The following is a 26381-nucleotide window of genomic DNA, read 5'->3' as shown; positions in this document are numbered from 1 at the left end:
GGAAAGGGGTGGGAGGCTGCAGAGGGGTGGGAGGCCAGGGGCGAGAGTAGAGGCCAGAAAGAAAAAAAGGAGGCCGCAGAGGGGTGGGAGGCCGCAGAGGGGTGGGAGGCCAGGGGTGAGAGTAGAGGCCAGAAAAAAAGGAGGCTGGAAAGAGATGGGAGGCTGGGGGGTGCGAGTAGAGGCCAGAAAGGCCCTTTTCTTCCGGCTTCTTCCCTGTCTTTATCTCTCTTTCCTGCCTTGTTTATTCCTCTGATTCAAGTTCTCTCTCGATCTGTGAGTTCTGCTTCCCACTCATCATATTCTTTCTCTTTCTCTGTCCTATTCCTGCATACAGTGTGCAGTGAGGCTTCTTGTCTAGGAAGCCGCGTCTCGTATGAGCTCTAAGACAACCACATGCATTTTCTCTCAGGTGGAGGCGAGCCAAACGATTTGAGTTACAGAAGAAGAAGGGAAGAGAGAAGGAGAGAGAAGCATCTGAAGTGTCCAAGTCTCCCGGCAGCACCGAGAGCGAGAGCTGCGGTGAGTCCTGGGCCCTCGGGGCCCTGTCACCCCTCTTCTGCATCCTGGGCCCTCCCCTGGCTCCCTCTCTTTCCCACACTGCTACGACTATTTTTTTTTCTGCTCTTGTGTACCGTCTTTCTCCATCTGTCTCTGACTTGTCCCCATCTTTTAGGTCCTCCCTCTTTCTGCCCTGCAGCCCGTGGCGTTTTTTTCCGTCTTCCCCTCTTTCTGTTCAGCTCCCGGTTACTACTTTTGCTTTCCTCCTGCTCTGTAGCCTGTCAGTACTTTTGCTGTCTCTGGTGCTCTTTTGTCTGGCTCCTTGTCCCTTGATTTGAGGCCTTCCTTCTCGGCTCCATAGCGCGTCACAGATCTACTGCTTTCTCCATGTCTATTCTATTCTATTTCCTCATCTCTCTTTGCCCAGGTCCCTGCCGCTATTCTTTTTTCCTCTTTCAATGCTACAGGGTTTTTTTTTGCATCTCCTTCCTGCTCCCCGTTCTTCATTTTCGGTCTCTGTCCTGCTCCCTCTTCTTCTTTCTGCTGCCACTCTTCCTCTCTTCCTGCTGCTTCTTTCTCCATCTCTGTGGGACTGCCTGTCCCCGTGCTTCTCTCGCTGTCCCTTTCCCCGCTTCGTGCTTTCTCGTTACACCGCCGCTGTCCAGCCATCTGTCACTTTTCTCCTCTCTTGTAGTGGCCTGCACCCTGCTCCTCATTTTTGGCGGCCTCTGCCGAGCAGCGCATCGCTCCGGGAGCGGACTGACCGACTATTCCCTGCTGGAGCAACGGGCGCAGCTGCGGGAAGGACTGCCGAGGTGTCGGAGGGGCAGAGGGAGCATCGGGGGCCCCGAGCCCCGGAGCAGAGCGGCTCCCGAGACTGGCTGGGTGCGTGACTGAATAAAGACCTGCGGTCCCTTTTGCCCTCGCGGCTGCATTTGTGCTTGGTTTGCACGGGACGAGGGGCTGCGCCAGAGCCCAAGGGAGGAGGGGACGGGCCGTGGGGCAGGGGCGACGGCCCCCTGTTCCTGCCGGGCTCCAGTCGTGGGCCCGGGGAGCCCCAGGTGTGGGCAGCACGGCTGATGGCGACGGCCCCTCCCTCTGCCGGTGGAGGGCCCGGTGCTGCCGTGACGGGGGTGGCCGTGGAGGGGCCGGTGCGAGCCGAGGGAGGAGCGGAGCCGTGGCCGGGCTGCGGCTGCAGCGAGGGAGAAGGTGAGCGCGGGGTGGGGGGGGAGGTGGATGGAGCAGCGCGTCCCGGGGAAAAGCCCCCGGGAGGGCGGGGTCCGTGTCGGGGACAGGGAGGGGCGGGGGTTCGGCGCCGTGTCGGAGCCGCGAGTCGGGGGCTGCCCGGAGCCGTGCGGAGGTGCCGCCCCGTGCCGGCGGCGCGCGCTGCCCCGACCCGGAGCGGTACTGCAGCCAGGCGTTGCGCGCAGGCTGTGGCCCCTCCGGCGCGCCGTCGGCGCGTGGCGCATGCGCAGTGCGGCGCAGCAGCATGGCGGCGCCCTGGTGTCGGGTGCCGGGGCGGCGGGGGAGCAGAGAGGCCAGCCGTGAGGCGCGGGCTCCCCTCCGGCGGGTGCGGGGGTGCGTGGTGGTTGCCCGAGGGTGGTGGGACGGGAAGCTTCGAGCCGTCCGCTGTGACAGGCTGCCGGTGCGCTGGAGGCGAGGCGGGTGCGGGCAGCCCCGGAGCCAGAGGCGGGAGGTGACGGAAGGGAAGGGGGGAAGGAGGCGGGCACCCCCCCCAACTCGGCAGCGCTCCCCGGCCCCGCTCGCCCCGCGCAGCCGCCCCCAGCTCCAGCACGTCCCCTGAAGCCTGTCCCGGAGCCCCCGGCCTCCCCCAAGGCCCGTGGTGCGGGCGGCACACTGGGCCTCGAGCGTGCCTCGTCCTCCCTTAACGCGGTCGCCGCTGCTTCTTTCTCTGTGGCAGGGGCCGCGCTGAGGACGCGTTTGTCCGTTCCTGCCCTGGGGATGCCGTTGGCTGCGCCCGCTCCAGGCTTGTGAGGGCTGTGTGTGCCGGGCCTCGGTCTCCTGGCGTCGTGGGGGCGAAAAGGGAGAGGCGGAGCGCTGAGTGGCGGCGGACGGGAGCTGGCGGGGCTGAAGCTGGAGAGTCCCGAGAAGGCTGAAGAAGAAGAAAAAATGGAAGGCCACCTGGCTGGCAGCTGCCTGGCTCCGCAGGCAGGAGAGAGCCTGCCTCTGCGGGTGAGGAAGGCTCCCTCTTGGTAGCCTGCAGCAGGCCAGGCCGCCAGCGTGTCCCGCAGGGTCTGTATGTGTCACCAGCAGCAGCATGGTACGGTTGTGGAGCGCGTGAGCGAGCGAGGCTACGTGCCTAGGGAGCCTCGTCTCCTAAGAGCCGCGACACATGCGCGTTTTTTCTTAGGTGTAGGACAGCCAAGCGACCGGAGTTACGGAAGAGGAAGGGAGGAGCGCAGGAGAGAGAAGCGCCTGAAGCGGCAGAGTCTCCCGGCAGCGCCGAGAGTGAGAGCTGCGGTGAGTGGCGGGCCTCCGGGGCCCTGTCGCTCCTCTTCTGCGTCCCGGGCCCTCCCCTGGATCCTTCTCTCTCCCATGCTGCTGTGATTCCTCCTCCCCCCCCCCCCCCAGCTTTTCTTTTCCTTCCCTGTACCTCCCCTTCTTTTGTCTGTATTTGTTTCCCTGTCCCGCTCTTTTCCTCTCTATTCCTCATTCCCTGTCCTTGTTGCTGTTTTTTCTTTCTCCATCTCTGTGCCCTGCTGCCTATCTCTGTCCAGTTCCCTTTTTGTTTGCTGGGTTGTTTTTTTTTTTTTGCTCCTCATTCCTCTGCCTTGCTCTGTTCCGTCCTCTCACTCCCGCAGTGTCGTGCTGTGTGTTACCCGTCCTTCTCCCTGTGGTTTTTTGTTCCTCTTGCTCTGTGCCTCTGTCCTGCTGCCTGGAAGTAATTTTTTATTCTCCGTATTTCTGTTATTCTGCCTGTGGCTATTTTTTTTGTTCTCTACCTCTCTCCTGCTCCCCACCCTCACCTTTCTCTCCCTGACGTTCTTTCCTCTTCCCAGTACCTCTGCTTTTCTGCGCCCTTGCACTCCATTTCCTCCATCTCGCTCTATCACGCTGTCTTGCTCCCCATCCCTCCCTTTCCCTTTCTACCCTTCCGATGTGTGTGTCCCCCAAGTGCCCCTTTGATGTGTCCCAGTCTTTCTGTCTACACCCTCCTGTCATTCTCCTTCTCTTGCTCTTCTTGCTCTTTTTCTCTCTTTTCCTCTGTGCTGCGGCCCATCACTGTTCTTTCCTCCTCCATCCCTTTGTTGCGCTGCCTGTCCTTGTCAGTTTTGCCCTGTGTTCTGGCTCCAGTCTTGCCTTGTTTTCTGCATCTCTGTCCTTTTCCCTGTACTTTTTTCTCTCTGCTCCTCAGTCCTTCTCCCTCGTCTTGTTTTTCTCTTTCTGCCGTCCCTCTCTTTTTGTCTGTGACCCTCTGTGCTCTTCTCCTTCTCCCTCTCAGTTTGCGGTTGTCTTATGTGTCCCCTTCTCTGTCTCTCTCTTCTGCTGTCCTGCTCCCCAGCCCCATTATTTATTGCTTCACCCCTCGGTCTTGCTCTCAGTCCCTGTTTTCTCTTGTGCTCCACCTCGCTGCCGTTCTCTCGGTTGCTCTCGGTTGCTGTCTGTCCCAGCGTCCTGCTCCCTGTCGCGCTCTCTTTCACAGTATCTTTCTTTCTGGCGTCCTGTCCCTCACCGGTTTTCTCTGTCACTCTGTCCTTCCTCCTGTCTTTTCCTTGTGCCTCTGGCCTCCTACTCGTCGCTACTTTTTTCTTCCTTTCTCTACCTCTCTGCCTCTGTCCTGTCGCTTTCTTCCTCTCTCTGTCGCCAGCATTTCTTTCTCCATCTGTGCCCCCCTCCCTGTCCCTTTTCTCTCATTCTCTCTGTCCTCCATCCTCCCCGTAACTCTTTGTCTGTATATCTCCATACTGCTGCCTGTCCCTTTGTTTCTTGCTATATGCCCCTGTCCAGCTTGCTGTCCCGTTATTCTCCTCTGTCCTGCTCCTTGGCCTTTTTTCTCATCCTGCAGCCCATCACTGTTTTCACTTTCTCCACCTCTTTGTCCTGATCTGTGTGTCTTCTGCCCTCGTCCATCTGGCTTGTTGCCTGTATGTTTGTCTCCCTCCGGCGTTCTTTATTCCCCTGATTCAGTTTCTCTCTTGATCCGTCAGTTCTGCTGCCCGCTCGTCATTCTCTCACTCTCTCTCTTTCCCTCTTGTCTTGTTCCTGCGCGTAGTGCGTGAGCAGGCGAGGCTACGTGTCTAGGGAGCCTTGTCTCGCAAGAGCTGCGAGACATGGACGTTTTCTCTTAGGTGGGGGACAGCCAAGCGACCGGAGTTACGGAAGAGGAAGGGAGGAGAGCAGGAGAGAGAAGCGCCTGAAGCGGCAGAGTCTCCCGGCAGCGCCGAGAGCGAGATCTGCGGTGAGTGCCGGGCCCTCGGGGCCCTGTCGCCCCTCTTCTGCATCCCGGGCTCTCCCCTGGATCCCTCTCTTTCCCACACTGCTGTGATTTTTTTGGCTTTTTTTTCCTCCCTGCCCCCTCCAACCCCCTCCCCGCTCCCGTGTACCTGCTTTCTCCATCTCTGACCAGCTCCCTGTCCCCATCTTTTAGGTCCTCCCTCTCTCTGCCCTGTAGCCCGTGGCTTTTTTTTCCTTCCCTATCTCTTTCTGTCTGGCTCCCGATCACGGTTTTTGCTTTCCCCCCTCTCTGCCCTATAGCCCGTCGGTACTTTTGCCGTCTCTGGGACTCTCTGTCCGGCTCCCTGTCCCTCTGGTTCAAGGTCTTCCTTCTCAGCTCCGTAGCACGTTGCGCGTCTGCCTCTTTCTCTATCTCTCTCTATTCTGCTCCCTGCCTCTCATTTTGAATTCCTCCCTCTCTGTCCTGTCGCTCCTTTTCCCTTTCTGCATCTCCGTCTTTTTTCTCTTTTTCTTTCTCTGTCTCTCTCTGTCCAACTCCCTGTCTCTAAGTTTCAGTTCCTCGCCCTCTCTGCGGAAGCTGTCGGGACTTTTTGCCTTCGCAGTCTCTCTGTTCTGGCTTCCTGTCCCTGTTTTTTCATTCCTCCCTCTCTGCCCTGTTACCCGTCACCATTTTTATTTTCTCCGTCTCTTCTGGCTCAAGGTCCTGATTTTTTTAAGTTCCTCCCTCTCTGCCCCATACCCTGTCACTTCTGCAGGTCTGTTTCTCCACCCTCTCCCTGTGCGGCTCCCAGCCCCTCTTTCGCACTTCCTCCCTCCGGAGCCTGCGGCCTGTTGCTTTCCCCCCCTCTTATTTCTCTCTCTCTGTCTCTCTCTGTCTCCCCGCCCCTGTTTTTTCGTTCCTCCTGTCTCTGCCCTAGAGCCCGTCAGGAGTTCTTTCATTCTCTGGCGCTCTCTTTCCAGTTCCCAGGCCCTGGTTTTCAATGTTGTCCTCCTGTCTTCCCTGTGCCACGGCGCGATTTCATTTCTTTTGCCGTCTCTCCCGGTCCGGCTCCCCGCCAGGATTTTTTAATCCCCCCCTCTCTGTCTTGTAGCCCATTGCTGTTTTCTCTGTCTCTGTGTCCCTCTGTCCGGCTCCCTGTCTTTACTTATTATTTTTGTTGAATTCCTCCCTCTCTGCCCTGTACGCGGTGCTGTTTACACTTTCGTTCCCGGACGTCTCTCTGTAGATTGCTCCCAGTCCTGTTTTTTTTTAATTCCTCCCTCTCTGTCTGTCATGGTTTAACTTGGCAGCCGGCAACTAAGCACTAGAGAGCTGCTCGCTCACAGCCCCCACCCCCGGCCCGTTCCCTCCCCAGCGGGATGCGGAGGACAAATGGACCAAAGGTAAAACTTGTCGGTTGAGATAAAGACAGTTTAGTAAGGCAACAAAGGAAATACTGTTGATAATTCTAATAACGATGATAATAATTGCAACAACGCACATGCGAACCAAACTATACGCAGTACAGTTTCTCTCACCACCCGATGACCGGTGCACAGGCAGTCCCCGAACAGCGATTGCGGAACCCGGAAATCGCAAGTTTCGCTAAATTCCAAAATAGTTTGACCTCCCGGACGAGAGCGGGTTCCAACTCGCGGAAACGAGAAGAGCTGATTCCTGCCCCGCAGCCAGCCCCCATTTATAAGCTGCGCGTGACGTCTGTGGTACGGAATATTTCCACTGGCCAGCTTGGGCTAGCCCTGTAGCCTGTCGCAGGTGGTGGTGCTGTGTTTCCCCCCCGGCCATTTCTTTCTCGTTGCGCTCTGTCCGGCTTCCTGTCCCTACTTTTCAGTTCTTCCCTCGCTGCCCTGTGGCCTGTTGCTATCTTCCCTTTTTCTGTCTCTCTGTGTATGGCTCCCGCTCCCTTCCTTTTTGAAATTCCTCCCTCTCCGTCTGGGAGCCCATCGTGGTTTTTCCTTTCTGCGTCTCTCTCTGGCTGGCTTCTGCTCCCTGGTTTTCAATTTCTTCCTTCTGGGCCCTTTAGCCTGTGGCAATTTTACTTCTTTCTCGGTCTCTGGATCCCAATTTTTTAATTCCTCCTCGTCTCCCCTCCTGCATCCCTTTTTCCAGCTCCCTCCCCGGCTCCCTATCCCTGTGGTTTAATTCCTCCCTCTCTGCTCTCTAGCTTTTGCTGTACTTCCTGTGTGCCTTGCTCCGCATCTGGCGCCTCGCCCCTGTCTTCGCATTCCTCCCTATAGCCCATCACTGTCCTTGTCTTTTGTCATCGATCTGGTCCAGATCCCTGTTTTTGCCGCCTTCTCTCTCTGCCTTATTGCCCCTGGCTATTTCTTCTTCCTCGCTCTCTGACTGCCCGGCTCCGGATCCCTATTGTTTCATTCCTCCCTCTCTGTCCTGTGGCCCGTCGGTATTTTTTCTTTCTCTGGCTCTCTTTGTCTGGCTCCCTGTCCCTGTTGTTCAGCTTCTTCCTTCTTGGCACTGTAGCGTGTTGTGATTCTGTTTCTTTCTCCACCTCTCTGTCTTCCCAGCTTCTCGTCCCTCACTTTTAAGTCCTCCCTCTCCATCCTGTTGCCTATTGGATTCAGCCCCGCCCCCCCGCCTTTCAGTCTTTCTTGCTTCCCGTGCCTGTTTTTAAGTCCTCCCTCTCTGCCACATCACCCATTGCTTTTTTCTTTTCTCCATCTCTCTATGTCTGTCTCACTGCCCTTGTTTTTTAGTTCTTCCTCTCTGCCCTATGCCCTGCTGCTGTGTTTGCCTTTCTCGGTCCCTCCCTGTGCGGCTCCCTGTCCCCATTTATTAACTCTTACCTCTTCTTCCTGCACCCACCACTGTTCTCCGCGATCTCCCTCTCTCTCTGTCTGGCTCCCCGTCCTCAGTGTTTAATTCGTCCCTCTGCCCCCTGTAGCCCCACGCTATTGGTCTGTCTGTCTCCATCTCTCTGTGTCCAGCTCCCTGGCGCTGTTTTTTGCTTCCCCCAGCCCATCTTGTAGCCCATCACTGGTTTTGTTTCGTTGGTTTTTTGGTCTTCCTCTGTGTCTCGCTGTCCAGCTCCTGGTCGCGGTTCTTCAATCCCTCCGTCTTCCCTGGAGCGTGCTTTTGCTTTTTTTCCATTCTCCATTGTGCTCTGTCCGGTCCCCTGTTGCTCTTTATCCATTCCTCCCTCTCTGCCCCGTGGCCCGTCACTTTTTCTCCTTTTATTTCTGCCTTTCCCTCTGTCCGACTCCCTGTGCCTGGTTTTTAAATTCCTTCCTCTCTGCCCTGTCACCCGTGCCATCTTTTGCCTTTCTCGGTCTCTCTCTGGCCAGCGCTCTGTCCATATTCATTGATTCTTCCCTCTCCACCTCGTAGCCTGTTGCTTTTGTCCTTTGTCCTTCTTACTTGTGTCTGTCTCCCCGATGACCCTGTTTTAGAATCCCCCCCCCTTTCTTTCTGTACGCATTACTCTCTGGCTTTTTGCTCTCTGGCTCTCTTTTGTTCAGCTCCCGCTCCCTACTTCTTAAGTCTTCCCTCTTTTCCCTGTAGCGTGTAGCTATGTGGTTTGTTTCGTGTTGTCCTGCCCACCCTCGCCCCTTCCCTCCGTCGTTTGCGTTCCCGGCTCCCTGTCCATGTTGTCTCATTCCTCCCTCTCTGCCCTGTTTTTGTAGCTTTTTTTTTTTGTCTTTCCCCATCTGTCTCAGTCCGGGTCCCTGCCCCTATTCTTTTTTCCTCCCTTCCTGTCGTGCTGCCCGTTGCAGGTTTTTTCTGCGCCTCTGTCCTGCTCCCCCATCCTTTTTCGGTCTCTGTCCTGCTCCCTCTTCTTCTTTCTGCTGCCACTCTTCCTCTCTTCCTGCTGCTTCTTTCTCCATCTCTGTGGGACTGCCTGTCCCCGTCCTTCTCTCGCTGTCCCTTTCCCTGCTTCGTGCTTTCTCGTTACACCGCCGCTGTCACTTTTCTCCTCTCTTGTAGTGGCCTGCACCCTGCTCCTCATTTTTAGCGGCCTCTGCCGAGCAGCGCATCGCTCCGGGAGCGGACTGACCGACTGTTCCCTGCTGGAGCAACGGGCGCAGCTGCGGGAAGGACTGCCGAGGTGTCGGAGGGGCAGAGGGAGCATCGGGGGCCCCGAGCCCCGGAGCAGAGCGGCTCCCGGGACTGGCTGGGTGCGTGACTGAATAAAGACCTGCGGTCCCTTTTGCCCTCGCGGCTGCGTTTGTGCGTGGTTTGCACGGGACGAGGGGCTGCGCCAGAGCCCAGGGGAGGAGGGGACGGGCTGTGGGGCAGGGGCGACGGCCCCCTGTTCCTGCCGGGCTCCAGCCGTGGGCCGGGGCCGCCCCAGGTGCGGGCAGCACGGCTGATGGCGACGGCCCCTCCCTCTGCCGGTGGAGGGCCCGGTGCTGCCGTGACCGGGGTGGCCGTGGAGGGGCCGGTGCGAGCCGAGGGAGGAGCGGAGCCGTGACCGGGCTGCGGCTGCAGGGAGGGAGAAGGTGAGCGCGGGGCGGTCGATGGAGCGGCGGGTCCCGGGGAAAGCCCCGAGGCGGGCGACGGTACCTGCCGAGCGGGGTCCGTGTGGGAGGCAAGGAGCGGCGGGGGTCCAGCGCCGTTTCGGGCACGGTGTCCCCGCAAGCCGAGGCCCGCAGCTCCCGCGGCGTGCTGGGAGCTGTAGTGCTGGGGCGCGGGGCGCGCTGTCGGTCACGCTACTCCCCGGGGCATGCCGGGAGGTGTAGTCTTCCGGCTGCCGGGCGGCCGAGCCCTGCTAGCCAGGGCATGCCGGGAGGTGTCGTTTTCAGGGACTCGGCTGCCGGGCAGCCGCATTGCTCTCGGGCATGTGCGACGAGGCATTGTGCTTGGTCCCGCCACAGCCCCCGCTGCGCGGGACGAAGGGTAGTTCTGTGGTCAGTTCCGTGTGTTTTTCTGCAGCCTTCCCGCTGCGTCCGGTCCCCAGAAAGCGGTGCGGCCGCGCCTCGACCGGGCGTGCCGCAGGGCTCGCTGCTGCCACCCGGTGAGCAAAGTTCGTTACTGCGGCTCGGGTGGCGCCAATGCGCGGTGGCGCCGAGTCCAAGAGCTCGCTGCTGCCACCCGGTGACCAAAGTTCGGTACTGCGGCTCGGGAGACGCGAATGCGCGGTGGCGCCGTGTCCAAGAGCTCGCTGCTGCCACCCGGTGACCAAAATTCGGTACTGCCGCTCGAGTGGCACAGGTGCCGTGCGCGCTGGGAGGAGCCGTGCCCTGTGTGTCCGGTGCTGCAATAAAGGACGCCTGCCTGCTTGCTGAAATGCCCAAACGGCTTCAGAGGGTCTTTGTGTTTGCCCAATGACGGCACCGTGGGATCCAGCCGTGGGCCGGAGCCGGAGGAGCCCCGGGTGCGGGCAGCACGGCTGATGGCGACGGCCCCTCCCTCTGCCGGTGGAGGGCCCGGTGCTGCCGTGGCCCGGGTGGCTGTGGAGGGGCCGGTGCGAGTCGAGGGAGGAGCGGAGCCGTAGCCGGGTTGCGGCTGCAGCGAGGGAGAAGGTGAGCGCGGGGTGTGTGGGGGTGTGGATGGAGTGGCAGGTCCTGGGGAAAAGCCCCCGGGAGGTCGGGGTCCGGGTCGGGGGCAAGGAGCGGCGGGGGTGCGGCGCCGTCTCGGAGCCGCGAGTCGGGGGTTGCTCGGAGCGGGAGGCGCGCGGCAGGGCGCTGCCCGGAGCCGTGCGGCGGCGCCGCCCCCGCCGGCGGCGCCGCCCCCTGCCGGCGGCGCGCGCTGCCTGGACCCGGAGGTGGGGCTGGGCGTGGGCGCCGCGCCGTGTCCGCTGGCGCCGTCCCCTGGCCGCGATGCGGTACTGCAGCCCGGCGTTCCGCGCAGGGACTGGGGACTGGCCACTCCGGCGCGCCGTCGGCACGTGGCGCATGCGCGGTACGGCGCAGCAGCATGGCGGCGCCCTGGTGTCGGGTGCCGGGGCGGCGGGGGAGCAGAGAGGCCAGCCGTGAGGCGCGGGCTCCCCTGCGACGGGTGCGGGGGTGCGTGGTGGCTGCCCGAGGGTGGTGGGACGGGAAGCTTCGAGCCGCCCGCTGTGACAGGCTGCCGGTGCGCTGGAGGCGAGGCGGGTGCGGGCAGCCCCGGGGCCAGAGGCGGGAGGTGACGCAGGGGAAGGGGGGAAGGAGGCGGGCACCCCCCCCAACTCGGCAGCGCTCCCCGGCCCCGCTCGCCCCGCGCAGCCGCCCCCAGCTCCAGCACGTCCCCTGAAGCCTGTCCCGGAGCCCCCGGCCTCCCCCAAGGCCCGTGGTGCGGGCGGCACACTGGGCCTCGAGCGTGCCTCGTCCTCCCTTAACGCGGTCGCCGCTGCTTCTTTCTCTGTGGCAGGGGCCGCGCTGAGGACGCGTTTGTCCGTTCCTGCCCTGGGGATGCCGTTGGCTGCGCCCGCTCCAGGCTTGTGAGGGCTGTGTGTGCCGGGCCTCGGTCTCCTGGCGTCGTGGGGGCGAAAAGGGAGAGGCGGAGCGTTGAGTGGCTGCGGACGGGAGCTGGCGGGGCTGAAGCTGGAGAGTCCCGAGAAGGCTGAAGAAGAAGAAAAAATGGAAGGCCACCTGGCTGGCAGCTGCCTGGCTCCGCAGGCAGGAGAGAGCCTGCCTCTGCGGGTGAGGAAGGCTCCCTCTTGGTAGCCTGCAGCAGGCCAGGCCGCCAGCGTGTCCCGCAGGGTCTGTATGTGTCACCAGCAGCAGCATGGTACGGTTGTGGAGCGCGTGAGCGAGCGAGGCTACGTGCCTAGGGAGCCTCGTGTCCTGAGAGCCGCGCCACATGCGCGTTTTTTCTTAGGTGTAGGACAGCCAAGCGACCGGAGTTACGGAAGAGGAAGGGAGGAGCGCAGGAGAGAGAAGCGCCTGAAGCGGCAGAGTCTCCCGGCAGCGCCGAGAGCGAGATCTGCGGTGAGTGGCGGGCCTCCGGGGCCCTGTCGCCCCTCTTCTGCGTCCCGGGCCCTCCCCTGGATCCTCCTCTCTCCCACGCTGCTGTGATTGTTTTGTTTTTTTGTTTTTTTTTTTTTTCTTTTTCCTTTTCTTTCCCTTTCCCTGTACCTCCCGTCTTCTGTCTGTGTTTGTGTCCTGCTACCTCTCCCTCTTTTTCTCCCTCCAGAATTTCTTTAGCCGGCTCCCTGTCTCTGTTGCTCTGTTTCTCTGTCCTGCTGCCTGTCCGGTCGTTTCTTGCTATACGTCCCTGTTCAGCCAGCTCTCCCTTTTTGCCCTTCTCTCCTTCTCTGTCCTGCTTCATGGCCCTTTCTCTCCGTCCTGTAGCCCCTTGCTGGTTTGTTTTGGGGTTTCCCTGCACACCCCCCCCCGCCCCCTCTCTTCTTGGTCTCTTTGTCTAGATCTGACCCTTTCTTTGTTTCTCGGTCCCTTTTTTCCTGTTCACTGTCCTTTTTCTCTCTCTGCCTGTGTGTCCTGTGCTCCATTGCCATCTTTGTCTCTCCTTTCTTCTTCATCTCCTCCCCCTGCCCCTGTCTCTCTCTCCCTCTTTCGCGCTCACCGGCCCAACATTTTCGTGCTCCGTCTCTGCAAGGCTCCTCGTCCCTGTTTTTCTTGATTTCTCTACCTCTCTGGCGTTTTCTTTCGACCCTTCTTTCTCTCTGAGCTCCTCGGTCTTCTCCCGTGTCTTATTTTCGTCTTCCTAGTGCTCTGCCCTGCTCCCCGTCACTTATTTTCTCTCTCCGTTTCTCTGCCCTGCTCCCCCTCGCTCTCTTTCTTTCTCCGTTCCCCTCTGCTGCTCCACAGCAGTGTTTTTCCTTTCTCCGGCTCTCTGACCTGCTCCCCGCCCACCCAGGTTGGCCGTCCCAGGTTTTGTGCTGTTTTTTCCCTTCTCCGCCTCTCTCTCCTGCTGCCCAGCCGAGGCGTTTCCCCCTCCGTCTCTGTCCTGCTCCCCTGTCTCTTATTTTTGCCTGTCTTTCACTTTATCCTGCCTCCCTGTCCCCTTTTTCTCTCTCAGTATCACCTTGTCCCACTCCCTTTCTTTGACAATCTGTCCTGCTCCTTGTCCTTCTCTTTCCCTTCTCTGTCATTCCCCATCCTTCTTCTGGCCTTTCTTCCTTCTCTTTCTACCCTGCTGCCGCAGTGCTTCTTTCTCCATCGCTGTCCTGCTCCCTGGCCCTTGTTTCCTCTCGCCGTCACTCTGTCCTGGTTCCTGTCCCCCGGTTTTTCTGTCTCTGTGTCTCTGTCCTGCTGCCTGTCTGGTTGTTTCTTGCTATACGTCCCTGTCCAGCCGGCTCTCCCTTTTTGCCTTTCTCTCCTTCTCTGTCTTGCTTCCCGGCCCTTTCTTCTCTTCCTCTCTCTCTGTCCACTAGCCCCTTGCTGGTTTGTGTTGGGGTTCCAACCCTAACCACCCTCTTCTTCGTCTGACCCTTTCTTTGTTTCTTAATACCTTTTTCCCTGTTCACTGTTGTTTTTCTCTTTCTGTCAGTGTGTGGGGACGGGGGTGGGAAGCTCGGGGCGGGGAGTGGAGGCTGGAAAGAGGTAGGAGGTTGCAGAGGGGTGGGAAGCTGAACTATGTAGAGGCCAGCAAAATGGGAGGTAGGAGGCTGATGAGGGGTGGGAGGCTGGGGGCGAGAGTAGAGACCAGAAAAAGAAGGAGGCCGGAAAGGGGTGGGAGGCCGCAGCAGGGTGGGAGGCCGGGGGCGAGAGTAGAGGCCAGAAAGAAAAAAAGGAGGCCGGAAAGGGGTGGGAGGCTGCAGAGGGGTGGGAGGCCAGGGGCGAGAGTAGAGGCCAGAAAGAAAAAAAGGAGGCCGCAGAGGGGTGGGAGGCCGCAGAGGGGTGGGAGGCCAGGGGCGAGAGTAGAGGCCAGAAAAAAAGGAGGCTGGAAAGAGATGGGAGGCTGGGGGGTGCGAGTAGAGGCCAGAAAGGCCCTTTTCTTCCGGCTTCTTCCCTGTCTTTATCTCTCTTTCCTGCCTTGTTTATTCCTCTGATTCAAGTTCTCTCTCGATCTGTGAGTTCTGCTTCCCACTCATCATATTCTTTCTCTTTCTCTGTCCTATTCCTGCATACAGTGTGCAGTGAGGCTTCTTGTCTAGGAAGCCGCGTCTCGTATGAGCTCTAAGACAACCACATGCATTTTCTCTCAGGTGGAGGCGAGCCAAACGATTTGAGTTACAGAAGAAGAAGGGAAGAGAGAAGGAGAGAGAAGCATCTGAAGTGTCCAAGTCTCCCGGCAGCACCGAGAGCGAGAGCTGCGGTGAGTCCTGGGCCCTCGGGGCCCTGTCACCCCTCTTCTGCATCCTGGGCCCTCCCCTGGCTCCCTCTCTTTCCCACACTGCTACGACTATTTTTTTTTCTGCTCTTGTGTACCGTCTTTCTCCATCTGTCTCTGACTTGTCCCCATCTTTTAGGTCCTCCCTCTTTCTGCCCTGCAGCCCGTGGCGTTTTTTTCCGTCTTCCCCTCTTTCTGTTCAGCTCCCGGTTACTACTTTTGCTTTCCTCCTGCTCTGTAGCCTGTCAGTACTTTTGCTGTCTCTGGTGCTCTTTTGTCTGGCTCCTTGTCCCTTGATTTGAGGCCTTCCTTCTCGGCTCCATAGCGCGTCACAGATCTACTGCTTTCTCCATGTCTATTCTATTCTATTTCCTCATCTCTCTTTGCCCAGGTCCCTGCCGCTATTCTTTTTTCCTCTTTCAATGCTACAGGGTTTTTTTTTGCATCTCCTTCCTGCTCCCCGTTCTTCATTTTCGGTCTCTGTCCTGCTCCCTCTTCTTCTTTCTGCTGCCACTCTTCCTCTCTTCCTGCTGCTTCTTTCTCCATCTCTGTGGGACTGCCTGTCCCCGTGCTTCTCTCGCTGTCCCTTTCCCCGCTTCGTGCTTTCTCGTTACACCGCCGCTGTCCAGCCATCTGTCACTTTTCTCCTCTCTTGTAGTGGCCTGCACCCTGCTCCTCATTTTTGGCGGCCTCTGCCGAGCAGCGCATCGCTCCGGGAGCGGACTGACCGACTGTTCCCTGCTGGAGCAACGGGCGCAGCTGCGGGAAGGACTGCCGAGGTGTCGGAGGGGCAGAGGGAGCATCGGGGGCCCCGAGCCCCGGAGCAGAGCGGCTCCCGAGACTGGCTGGGTGCGTGACTGAATAAAGACCTGCGGTCCCTTTTGCCCTCGCGGCTGCATTTGTGCTTGGTTTGCACGGGACGAGGGGCTGCGCCAGAGCCCAAGGGAGGAGGGGACGGGCCGTGGGGCAGGGGCGACGGCCCCCTGTTCCTGCCGGGCTCCAGTCGTGGGCCCGGGGAGCCCCAGGTGTGGGCAGCACGGCTGATGGCGACGGCCCCTCCCTCTGCCGGTGGAGGGCCCGGTGCTGCCGTGACGGGGGTGGCCGTGGAGGGGCCGGTGCGAGCCGAGGGAGGAGCGGAGCCGTGGCCGGGCTGCGGCTGCAGCGAGGGAGAAGGTGAGCGCGGGGTGGGGGGGGAGGTGGATGGAGCAGCGCGTCCCGGGGAAAAGCCCCCGGGAGGGCGGGGTCCGTGTCGGGGACAGGGAGGGGCGGGGGTTCGGCGCCGTGTCGGAGCCGCGAGTCGGGGGCTGCCCGGAGCCGTGCGGAGGTGCCGCCCCGTGCCGGCGGCGCGCGCTGCCCCGACCCGGAGCGGTACTGCAGCCAGGCGTTGCGCGCAGGCTGTGGCCCCTCCGGCGCGCCGTCGGCGCGTGGCGCATGCGCAGTGCGGCGCAGCAGCATGGCGGCGCCCTGGTGTCGGGTGCCGGGGCGGCGGGGGAGCAGAGAGGCCAGCCGTGAGGCGCGGGCTCCCCTCCGGCGGGTGCGGGGGTGCGTGGTGGTTGCCCGAGGGTGGTGGGACGGGAAGCTTCGAGCCGTCCGCTGTGACAGGCTGCCGGTGCGCTGGAGGCGAGGCGGGTGCGGGCAGCCCCGGAGCCAGAGGCGGGAGGTGACGGAAGGGAAGGGGGGAAGGAGGCGGGCACCCCCCCCAACTCGGCAGCGCTCCCCGGCCCCGCTCGCCCCGCGCAGCCGCCCCCAGCTCCAGCACGTCCCCTGAAGCCTGTCCCGGAGCCCCCGGCCTCCCCCAAGGCCCGTGGTGCGGGCGGCACACTGGGCCTCGAGCGTGCCTCGTCCTCCCTTAACGCGGTCGCCGCTGCTTCTTTCTCTGTGGCAGGGGCCGCGCTGAGGACGCGTTTGTCCGTTCCTGCCCTGGGGATGCCGTTGGCTGCGCCCGCTCCAGGCTTGTGAGGGCTGTGTGTGCCGGGCCTCGGTCTCCTGGCGTCGTGGGGGCGAAAAGGGAGAGGCGGAGCGCTGAGTGGCGGCGGACGGGAGCTGGCGGGGCTGAAGCTGGAGAGTCCCGAGAAGGCTGAAGAAGAAGAAAAAATGGAAGGCCACCTGGCTGGCAGCTGCCTGGCTCCGCAGGCAGGAGAGAGCCTGCCTCTGCGGGTGAGGAAGGCTCCCTCTTGGTAGCCTGCAGCAGGCCAGGCCGCCAGCGTGTCCCGCAGGGTCTGTATGTGTCACCAGCAGCAGCATGGTACGGTTGTGGAGCGCGTGAGCGAGCGAGGCTACGTGCCTAGGGAGCCTCGTCTCCTAAGAGCCGCGACACATGCGCGTTTTTTCTTAGGTGTAGGACAGCCAAGCGACCGGAGTTACGGAAGAGGAAGGGAGGAGCGCAGGAGAGAGAAGCGCCTGAAGCGGCAGAGTCTCCCGGCAGCGCCGAGAGTGAGAGCTGCGGTGAGTGGCGGGCCTCCGGGGCCCTGTCGCTCCTCTTCTGCGTCCCGGGCCCTCCCCTGGATCCTTCTCTCTCCCATGCTGCTGTGATTCCTCCTCCCCCCCCCCCCCCCAGCTTTTCTTTTCCTTCCCTGTACCTCCCCTTCTTTTGTCTGTATTTGTTTCCCTGTCCCGCTCTTTTCCTCTCTATTCCTCATTCCCTGTCCTTGTTGCTGTTTTTTCTTTCTCCATCTCTGTGCCCTGCTGCCTATCTCTGTCCAGTTCCCTTTTTGTTTGCTGGGTTGTTTTTTTTTTTTTGCTCCTCATTCCTCTGCCTTGCTCTGTTCCGTCCTCTCACTCCCGCAGTGTCGTGCTGTGTGTTACCCGTCCTTCTCCCTGTGGTTTTTTGTTCCTCTTGCTCTGTGCCTCTGTCCTGCTGCCTGGAAGTAATTTTTTATTCTCCGTATTTCTGTTATTCTGCCTGTGGCTATTTTTTTTGTTCTCTACCTCTCTCCTGCTCCCCACCCTCACCTTTCTCTCCCTGACGTTCTTTCCTCTTCCCAGTACCTCTGCTTTTCTGCGCCCTTGCACTCCATTTCCTCCATCTCGCTCTATCACGCTGTCTTGCTCCCCATCCCTCCCTTTTCCTTTCTACCCTTCCGATGTGTGTGTCCCCCAAGTGCCCCTTTGATGTGCCCCAGTCTTTCTGTCTACACCCTCCTGTCATTCTCCTTCTCTTGCTCTTCTTGCTCTTTTTCTCTCTTTTCCTCTGTGCTGCGGCCCATCACTGTTCTTTCCTCCTCCATCCCTTTGTTGCGCTGCCTGTCCTTGTCAGTTTTGCCCTGTGTTCTGGCTCCAGTCTTGCCTTGTTTTCTGCATCTCTGTCCTTTTCCCTGTACTTTTTTCTCTCTGCTCCTCAGTCCTTCTCCCTCGTCTTGTTTTTCTCTTTCTGCCGTCCCTCTCTTTTTGTCTGTGACCCTCTGTGCTCTTCTCCTTCTCCCTCTCAGTTTGCGGTTGTCTTATGTGTCCCCTTCTCTGTCTCTCTCTTCTGCTGTCCTGCTCCCCAGCCCCATTATTTATTGCTTCACCCCTCGGTCTTGCTCTCAGTCCCTGTTTTCTCTTGTGCTCCACCTCGCTGCCGTTCTCTCGGTTGCTCTCGGTTGCTGTCTGTCCCAGCGTCCTGCTCCCTGTCGCGCTCTCTTTCACAGTATCTTTCTTTCTGGCGTCCTGTCCCTCACCGGTTTTCTCTGTCACTCTGTCCTTCCTCCTGTCTTTTCCTTGTGCCTCTGGCCTCCTACTCGTCGCTACTTTTTTCTTCCTTTCTCTACCTCTCTGCCTCTGTCCTGTCGCTTTCTTCCTCTCTCTGTCGCCAGCATTTCTTTCTCCATCTGTGCCCCCCTCCCTGTCCCTTTTCTCTCATTCTCTCTGTCCTCCATCCTCCCCGTAACTCTTTGTCTGTATATCTCCATACTGCTGCCTGTCCCTTTGTTTCTTGCTATATGCCCCTGTCCAGCTTGCTGTCCCGTTATTCTCCTCTGTCCTGCTCCTTGGCCTTTTTTCTCATCCTGCAGCCCATCACTGTTTTCACTTTCTCCACCTCTTTGTCCTGATCTGTGTGTCTTCTGCCCTCGTCCATCTGGCTTGTTGCCTGTACGTTTGTCTCCCTCCGGCGTTCTTTATTCCCCTGATTCAGTTTCTCTCTTGATCCGTCAGTTCTGCTGCCCGCTCGTCATTCTCTCACTCTCTCTCTTTCCCTCTTGTCTTGTTCCTGCGCGTAGTGCGTGAGCAGGCGAGGCTACGTGTCTAGGGAGCCTTGTCTCGCAAGAGCTGCGAGACATGGACGTTTTCTCTTAGGTGGGGGACAGCCAAGCGACCGGAGTTACGGAAGAGGAAGGGAGGAGAGCAGGAGAGAGAAGCGCCTGAAGCGGCAGAGTCTCCCGGCAGCGCCGAGAGCGAGATCTGCGGTGAGTGCCGGGCCCTCGGGGCCCTGTCGCCCCTCTTCTGCATCCCGGGCTCTCCCCTGGATCCCTCTCTTTCCCACACTGCTGTGATTTTTTTGGCTTTTTTTTCCTCCCTGCCCCCTCCAACCCCCTCCCCGCTCCCGTGTACCTGCTTTCTCCATCTCTGACCAGCTCCCTGTCCCCATCTTTTAGGTCCTCCCTCTCTCTGCCCTGTAGCCCGTGGCTTTTTTTTCCTTCCCTATCTCTTTCTGTCCTGCTCCCGATCACGGTTTTTGCTTTCCCCCCTCTCTGCCCTATAGCCCGTCGGTACTTTTGCCGTCTCTGGGACTCTCTGTCCGGCTCCCTGTCCCTCTGGTTCAAGGTCTTCCTTCTCAGCTCCGTAGCACGTTGCGCGTCTGCCTCTTTCTCTATCTCTCTCTATTCTGCTCCCTGCCTCTCATTTTGAATTCCTCCCTCTCTGTCCTGTCGCTCCTTTTCCCTTTCTGCATCTCCGTCTTTTTTCTCTTTTTCTTTCTCTGTCTCTCTCTGTCCAACTCCCTGTCTCTAAGTTTCAGTTCCTCGCCCTCTCTGCGGAAGCTGTCGGGACTTTTTGCCTTCGCAGTCTCTCTGTTCTGGCTTCCTGTCCCTGTTTTTTCATTCCTCCCTCTCTGCCCTGTTACCCGTCACCATTTTTATTTTCTCCGTCTCTTCTGGCTCAAGGTCCTGATTTTTTTAAGTTCCTCCCTCTCTGCCCCATACCCTGTCACTTCTGCAGGTCTGTTTCTCCACCCTCTCCCTGTGCGGCTCCCAGCCCCTCTTTCGCACTTCCTCCCTCCGGAGCCTGCGGCCTGTTGCTTTCCCCCCCTCTTATTTCTCTCTCTCTGTCTCTCTCTGTCTCCCCGCCCCTGTTTTTTCGTTCCTCCTGTCTCTGCCCTAGAGCCCGTCAGGAGTTCTTTCATTCTCTGGCGCTCTCTTTCCAGTTCCCAGGCCCTGGTTTTCAATGTTGTCCTCCTGTCTTCCCTGTGCCACGGCGCGATTTCATTTCTTTTGCCGTCTCTCCCGGTCCGGCTCCCCGCCAGGATTTTTTAATCCCCCCCTCTCTGTCTTGTAGCCCATTGCTGTTTTCTCTGTCTCTGTGTCCCTCTGTCCGGCTCCCTGTCTTTACTTATTATTTTTGTTGAATTCCTCCCTCTCTGCCCTGTACGCGGTGCTGTTTACACTTTCGTTCCCGGACGTCTCTCTGTAGATTGCTCCCAGTCCTGTTTTTTTTTAATTCCTCCCTCTCTGTCTGTCATGGTTTAACTTGGCAGCCGGCAACTAAGCACTAGAGAGCTGCTCGCTCACAGCCCCCACCCCCGGCCCGTTCCCTCCCCAGCGGGATGCGGAGGACAAATGGACCAAAGGTAAAACTTGTCGGTTGAGATAAAGACAGTTTAGTAAGGCAACAAAGGAAATACTGTTGATAATTCTAATAACGATGATAATAATTGCAACAACGCACATGCGAACCAAACTATACGCAGTACAGTTTCTCTCACCACCCGATGACCGGTGCACAGGCAGTCCCCGAACAGCGATTGCGGAACCCGGAAATCGCAAGTTTCGCTAAATTCCAAAATAGTTTGACCTCCTGGACGAGAGCGGGTTCCAACTCGCGGAAACGAGAAGAGCTGATTCCTGCCCCGCAGCCAGCCCCCATTTATAAGCTGCGCGTGACGTCTGTGGTACGGAGTATTTCCACTGGCCAGCTTGGGCTAGCCCTGTAGCCTGTCGCAGGTGGTGGTGCTGTGTTTCCCCCCCGGCCATTTCTTTCTCGTTGCGCTCTGTCCGGCTTCCTGTCCCTACTTTTCAGTTCTTCCCTCGCTGCCCTGTGGCCTGTTGCTATCTTCCCTTTTTCTGTCTCTCTGTGTATGGCTCCCGCTCCCTTCCTTTTTGAAATTCCTCCCTCTCCGTCTGGGAGCCCATCGTGGTTTTTCCTTTCTGCGTCTCTCTCTGGCTGGCTTCTGCTCCCTGGTTTTCAATTTCTTCCTTCTGGGCCCTTTAGCCTGTGGCAATTTTACTTCTTTCTCGGTCTCTGGATCCCAATTTTTTAATTCCTCCTCGTCTCCCCTCCTGCATCCCTTTTTCCAGCTCCCTCCCCGGCTCCCTATCCCTGTGGTTTAATTCCTCCCTCTCTGCTCTCTAGCTTTTGCTGTACTTCCTGTGTGCCTTGCTCCGCATCTGGCGCCTCGCCCCTGTCTTCGCATTCCTCCCTATAGCCCATCACTGTCCTTGTCTTTTGTCATCGATCTGGTCCAGATCCCTGTTTTTGCCGCCTTCTCTCTCTGCCTTATTGCCCCTGGCTATTTCTTCTTCCTCCCTCTCTGACTGCCTGGCTCCGGATCCCTATTGTTTCATTCCTCCCTCTCTGTCCTGTGGCCCGTCGGTATTTTTTCTTTCTCTGGCTCTCTTTGTCTGGCTCCCTGTCCCTGTTGTTCAGCTTCTTCCTTCTTGGCACTGTAGCGTGTTGTGATTCTGTTTCTTTCTCCACCTCTCTGTCTTCCCAGCTTCTCGTCCCTCACTTTTAAGTCCTCCCTCTCCATCCTGTTGCCTATTGGATTCAGCCCCGCCCCCCCGCCTTTCAGTCTTTCTTGCTTCCCGTGCCTGTTTTTAAGTCCTCCCTCTCTGCCACATCACCCATTGCTTTTTTCTTTTCTCCATCTCTCTATGTCTGTCTCACTGCCCTTGTTTTTTAGTTCTTCCTCTCTGCCCTATGCCCTGCTGCTGTGTTTGCCTTTCTCGGTCCCTCCCTGTGCGGCTCCCTGTCCCCATTTATTAACTCTTACCTCTTCTTCCTGCACCCACCACTGTTCTCCGCGATCTCCCTCTCTCTCTGTCTGGCTCCCCGTCCTCAGTGTTTAATTCGTCCCTCTGCCCCCTGTAGCCCCACGCTATTGGTCTGTCTGTCTCCATCTCTCTGTGTCCAGCTCCCTGGCGCTGTTTTTTGCTTCCCCCAGCCCATCTTGTAGCCCATCACTGGTTTTGTTTCGTTGGTTTTTTGGTCTTCCTCTGTGTCTCGCTGTCCAGCTCCTGGTCGCGGTTCTTCAATCCCTCCGTCTTCCCTGGAGCGTGCTTTTGCTTTTTTTCCATTCTCCGTTGTGCTCTGTCCGGTCCCCTGTTGCTCTTTATCCATTCCTCCCTCTCTGCCCCGTGGCCCGTCACTTTTTCTCCTTTTATTTCTGCCTTTCCCTCTGTCCGACTCCCTGTGCCTGGTTTTTAAATTCCTTCCTCTCTGCCCTGTCACCCGTGCCATCTTTTGCCTTTCTCGGTCTCTCTCTGGCCAGCGCTCTGTCCATATTCATTGATTCTTCCCTCTCCACCTCGTAGCCTGTTGCTTTTGTCCTTTGTCCTTCTTACTTGTGTCTGTCTCCCCGATGACCCTGTTTTAGAATCCCCCCCCCTTTCTTTCTGTACGCATTACTCTCTGGCTTTTTGCTCTCTGGCTCTCTTTTGTTCAGCTCCCGCTCCCTACTTCTTAAGTCTTCCCTCTTTTCCCTGTAGCGTGTAGCTATGTGGTTTGTTTCGTGTTGTCCTGCCCACCCTCGCCCCTTCCCTCCGTCGTTTGCGTTCCCGGGTCCCTGTCCATGTTGTCTCATTCCTCCCTCTCTGCCCTGTTTTTGTAGCTTTTTTTTTTTGTCTTTCCCCATCTGTCTCAGTCCGGGTCCCTGCCCCTATTCTTTTTTCCTCCCTTCCTGTCGTGCTGCCCGTTGCAGGTTTTTTCTGCGCCTCTGTCCTGCTCCCCCATCCTTTTTCGGTCTCTGTCCTGCTCCCTCTTCTTCTTTCTGCTGCCACTCTTCCTCTCTTCCTGCTGCTTCTTTCTCCATCTCTGTGGGACTGCCTGTCCCCGTCCTTCTCTCGCTGTCCCTTTCCCTGCTTCGTGCTTTCTCGTTACACCGCCGCTGTCACTTTTCTCCTCTCTTGTAGTGGCCTGCACCCTGCTCCTCATTTTTGGCGGCCTCTGCCGAGCAGCGCATCGCTCCGGGAGCGGACTGACCGACTGTTCCCTGCTGGAGCAACGGGCGCAGCTGCGGGAAGGACTGCCGAGGTGTCGGAGGGGCAGAGGGAGCATCGGGGGCCCCGAGCCCCGGAGCAGAGCGGCTCCCGGGACTGGCTGGGTGCGTGACTGAATAAAGACCTGCGGTCCCTTTTGCCCTCGCGGCTGCGTTTGTGCGTGGTTTGCACGGGACGAGGGGCTGCGCCAGAGCCCAGGGGAGGAGGGGACGGGCTGTGGGGCAGGGGCGACGGCCCCCTGTTCCTGCCGGGCTCCAGCCGTGGGCCGGGGCCGCCCCAGGTGCGGGCAGCACGGCTGATGGCGACGGCCCCTCCCTCTGCCGGTGGAGGGCCCGGTGCTGCCGTGACCGGGGTGGCCGTGGAGGGGCCGGTGCGAGCCGAGGGAGGAGCGGAGCCGTGACCGGGCTGCGGCTGCAGGGAGGGAGAAGGTGAGCGCGGGGCGGTCGATGGAGCGGCGGGTCCCGGGGAAAGCCCCGAGGCGGGCGACGGTACCTGCCGAGCGGGGTCCGTGTGGGAGGCAAGGAGCGGCGGGGGTCCAGCGCCGTTTCGGGCACGGTGTCCCCGCAAGCCGAGGCCCGCAGCTCCCGCGGCGTGCTGGGAGCTGTAGTGCTGGGGCGCGGGGCGCGCTGTCGGTCACGCTACTCCCCGGGGCATGCCGGGAGGTGTAGTCTTCCGGCTGCCGGGCGGCCGAGCCCTGCTAGCCAGGGCATGCCGGGAGGTGTCGTTTTCAGGGACTCGGCTGCCGGGCAGCCGCATTGCTCTCGGGCATGTGCGACGAGGCATTGTGCTTGGTCCCGCCACAGCCCCCGCTGCGCGGGACGAAGGGTAGTTCTGTGGTCAGTTCCGTGTGTTTTTCTGCAGCCTTCCCGCTGCGTCCGGTCCCCAGAAAGCGGTGCGGCCGCGCCTCGACCGGGCGTGCCGCAGGGCTCGCTGCTGCCACCCGGTGAGCAAAGTTCGTTACTGCGGCTCGGGTGGCGCCAATGCGCGGTGGCGCCGAGTCCAAGAGCTCGCTGCTGCCACCCGGTGACCAAAGTTCGGTACTGCGGCTCGGGAGACGCGAATGCGCGGTGGCGCCGTGTCCAAGAGCTCGCTGCTGCCACCCGGTGACCAAAATTCGGTACTGCCGCTCGAGTGGCACAGGTGCCGTGCGCGCTGGGAGGAGCCGTGCCCTGTGTGTCCGGTGCTGCAATAAAGGACGCCTGCCTGCTTGCTGAAATGCCCAAACGGCTTCAGAGGGTCTTTGTGTTTGCCCAATGACGGCACCGTGGGATCCAGCCGTGGGCCGGAGCCGGAGGAGCCCCGGGTGCGGGCAGCACGGCTGATGGCGACGGCCCCTCCCTCTGCCGGTGGAGGGCCCGGTGCTGCCGTGGCCCGGGTGGCTGTGGAGGGGCCGGTGCGAGTCGAGGGAGGAGCGGAGCCGTAGCCGGGTTGCGGCTGCAGCGAGGGAGAAGGTGAGCGCGGGGTGTGTGGGGGTGTGGATGGAGTGGCAGGTCCTGGGGAAAAGCCCCCGGGAGGTCGGGGTCCGGGTCGGGGGCAAGGAGCGGCGGGGGTGCGGCGCCGTCTCGGAGCCGCGAGTCGGGGGTTGCTCGGAGCGGGAGGCGCGCGGCAGGGCGCTGCCCGGAGCCGTGCGGCGGCGCCGCCCCCTGCCGGCGGCGCCGCCCCCTGCCGGCGGCGCGCGCTGCCTGGACCCGGAGGTGGGGCCGGGCGTGGGCGCCGCGCCGTGTCCGCTGGCGCCGTCCCCTGGCCGCGATGCGGTACTGCAGCCCGGCGTTCCGCGCAGGGACTGGGGACTGGCCACTCCGGCGCGCCGTCGGCACGTGGCGCATGCGCGGTACGGCGCAGCAGCATGGCGGCGCCCTGGTGTCGGGTGCCGGGGCGGCGGGGGAGCAGAGAGGCCAGCCGTGAGGCGCGGGCTCCCCTGCGACGGGTGCGGGGGTGCGTGGTGGCTGCCCGAGGGTGGTGGGACGGGAAGCTTCGAGCCGCCCGCTGTGACAGGCTGCCGGTGCGCTGGAGGCGAGGAGGGTGCGGGCAGCCCCGGGGCCAGAGGCGGGAGGTGACGCAGGGGAAGGGGGGAAGGAGGCGGGCACCCCCCCCCAACTCGGCAGCGCTCCCCGGCCCCGCTCGCCCCGCGCAGCCGCCCCCAGCTCCAGCACGTCCCCTGAAGCCTGTCCCGGAGCCCCCGGCCTCCCCCAAGGCCCGTGGTGCGGGCGGCACACTGGGCCTCGAGCGTGCCTCGGCCTCCCTTAACGCGGTCGCCGCTGCTTCTTTCTCTGTGGCAGGGGCCGCGCTGAGGATGCGTTTGTCCGTTCCTGCCCTGGGGATGCCGTTGGCTGCGCCCGCTCCAGGCTTGTGAGGGCTGTGTGTGCCGGGCCTCGGTCTCCTGGCGTCGTGGGGGCGGAAACGGAGAGGCGGAGCGTTGAGTGGCTGCGGACGGGAGCTGGCGGGGCTGAAGCTGGAGAGTCCCGAGAAGGCTGAAGAAGAAGAAAAAATGGAAGGCCACCTGGCTGGCAGCTGCCTGGCTCCGCAGGCAGGAGAGAGCCTGCCTCTGCGGGTGAGGAAGGCTCCCTCTTGGTAGCCTGCAGCAGGCCAGGCCGCCAGCGTGTCCCGCAGGGTCTGTATGTGTCACCAGCAGCAGCATGGTACGGTTGTGGAGCGCGTGAGCGAGCGAGGCTACGTGCCTAGGGAGCCTCGTGTCCTGAGAGCCGCGCCACATGCGCGTTTTTTCTTAGGTGTAGGACAGCCAAGCGACCGGAGTTACGGAAGAGGAAGGGAGGAGCGCAGGAGAGAGAAGCGCCTGAAGCGGCAGAGTCTCCCGGCAGCGCCGAGAGCGAGATCTGCGGTGAGTGGCGGGCCTCCGGGGCCCTGTCGCCCCTCTTCTGCGTCCCGGGCCCTCCCCTGGATCCTCCTCTCTCCCACGCTGCTGTGATTGTTTTGTTTTTTTGTTTTTTTTTTTTTTCTTTTTCCTTTTCTTTCCCTTTCCCTGTACCTCCCGTCTTCTGTCTGTGTTTGTGTCCTGCTACCTCTCCCTCTTTTTCTCCCTCCAGAATTTCTTTAGCCGGCTCCCTGTCTCTGTTGCTCTGTTTCTCTGTCCTGCTGCCTGTCCGGTCGTTTCTTGCTATACGTCCCTGTTCAGCCAGCTCTCCCTTTTTGCCCTTCTCTCCTTCTCTGTCCTGCTTCATGGCCCTTTCTCTCCGTCCTGTAGCCCCTTGCTGGTTTGTTTTGGGGTTTCCCTGCACACCCCCCCCCGCCCCCTCTCTTCTTGGTCTCTTTGTCTAGATCTGACCCTTTCTTTGTTTCTCGGTCCCTTTTTTCCTGTTCACTGTCCTTTTTCTCTCTCTGCCTGTGTGTCCTGTGCTCCATTGCCATCTTTGTCTCTCCTTTCTTCTTCATCTCCTCCCCCTGCCCCTGTCTCTCTCTCCCTCTTTCGCGCTCACCGGCCCAACATTTTCGTGCTCCGTCTCTGCAAGGCTCCTCGTCCCTGTTTTTCTTGATTTCTCTACCTCTCTGGCGTTTTCTTTCGACCCTTCTTTCTCTCTGAGCTCCTCGGTCTTCTCCCGTGTCTTATTTTCGTCTTCCTAGTGCTCTGCCCTGCTCCCCGTCACTTATTTTCTCTCTCCGTTTCTCTGCCCTGCTCCCCCTCGCTCTCTTTCTTTCTCCGTTCCCCTCTGCTGCTCCACAGCAGTGTTTTTCCTTTCTCCGGCTCTCTGACCTGCTCCCCGCCCACCCAGGTTGGCCGTCCCAGGTTTTGTGCTGTTTTTTTCCCTTCTCCGCCTCTCTCTCCTGCTGCCCAGCCGAGGCGTTTCCCCCTCCGTCTCTGTCCTGCTCCCCTGTCTCTTATTTTTGCCTGTCTTTCACTTTATCCTGCCTCCCTGTCCCCTTTTTCT

General features: G+C 60.1%; 4 long non-coding RNA genes across 4 annotated transcripts; all 4 read left to right on the top strand.

The window, feature by feature from the left end:
* The first annotated feature begins 1976 nt into the window (after positions 1-1976).
* LOC142360218 (uncharacterized) lies at positions 1977-2964 on the top strand. Its single transcript, XR_012762891.1, has 3 exons — positions 1977-2047; positions 2420-2779; positions 2870-2964. It is a non-coding gene; the product is annotated as an uncharacterized LOC142360218 (long non-coding RNA).
* Positions 2965-10778: 7814 nt separating this feature from the next.
* LOC142360222 (uncharacterized) lies at positions 10779-11766 on the top strand. The gene is made up of 3 exons (XR_012762895.1): positions 10779-10849; positions 11222-11581; positions 11672-11766. It is a non-coding gene; the product is annotated as an uncharacterized LOC142360222 (long non-coding RNA).
* A 3762-nt stretch (positions 11767-15528) lies between these two features.
* On the top strand, positions 15529-16516 carry LOC142360219 (uncharacterized). Its single transcript, XR_012762892.1, has 3 exons — positions 15529-15599; positions 15972-16331; positions 16422-16516. It is a non-coding gene; the product is annotated as an uncharacterized LOC142360219 (long non-coding RNA).
* A 7101-nt stretch (positions 16517-23617) lies between these two features.
* Positions 23618-25321, top strand: LOC142360214 (uncharacterized). The gene is made up of 3 exons (XR_012762884.1): positions 23618-23948; positions 24777-25136; positions 25227-25321. It is a non-coding gene; the product is annotated as an uncharacterized LOC142360214 (long non-coding RNA).
* Positions 25322-26381: the final 1060 nt, after the last annotated feature.

The sequence above is a fragment of the Opisthocomus hoazin genome, unplaced genomic scaffold (genome assembly GCF_030867145.1).
Source record: "Opisthocomus hoazin isolate bOpiHoa1 unplaced genomic scaffold, bOpiHoa1.hap1 HAP1_SCAFFOLD_220, whole genome shotgun sequence".
Taxonomy (NCBI): domain Eukaryota; kingdom Metazoa; phylum Chordata; class Aves; order Opisthocomiformes; family Opisthocomidae; genus Opisthocomus; species Opisthocomus hoazin.
This window is presented reverse-complemented; position numbering and strand designations above follow the sequence as displayed.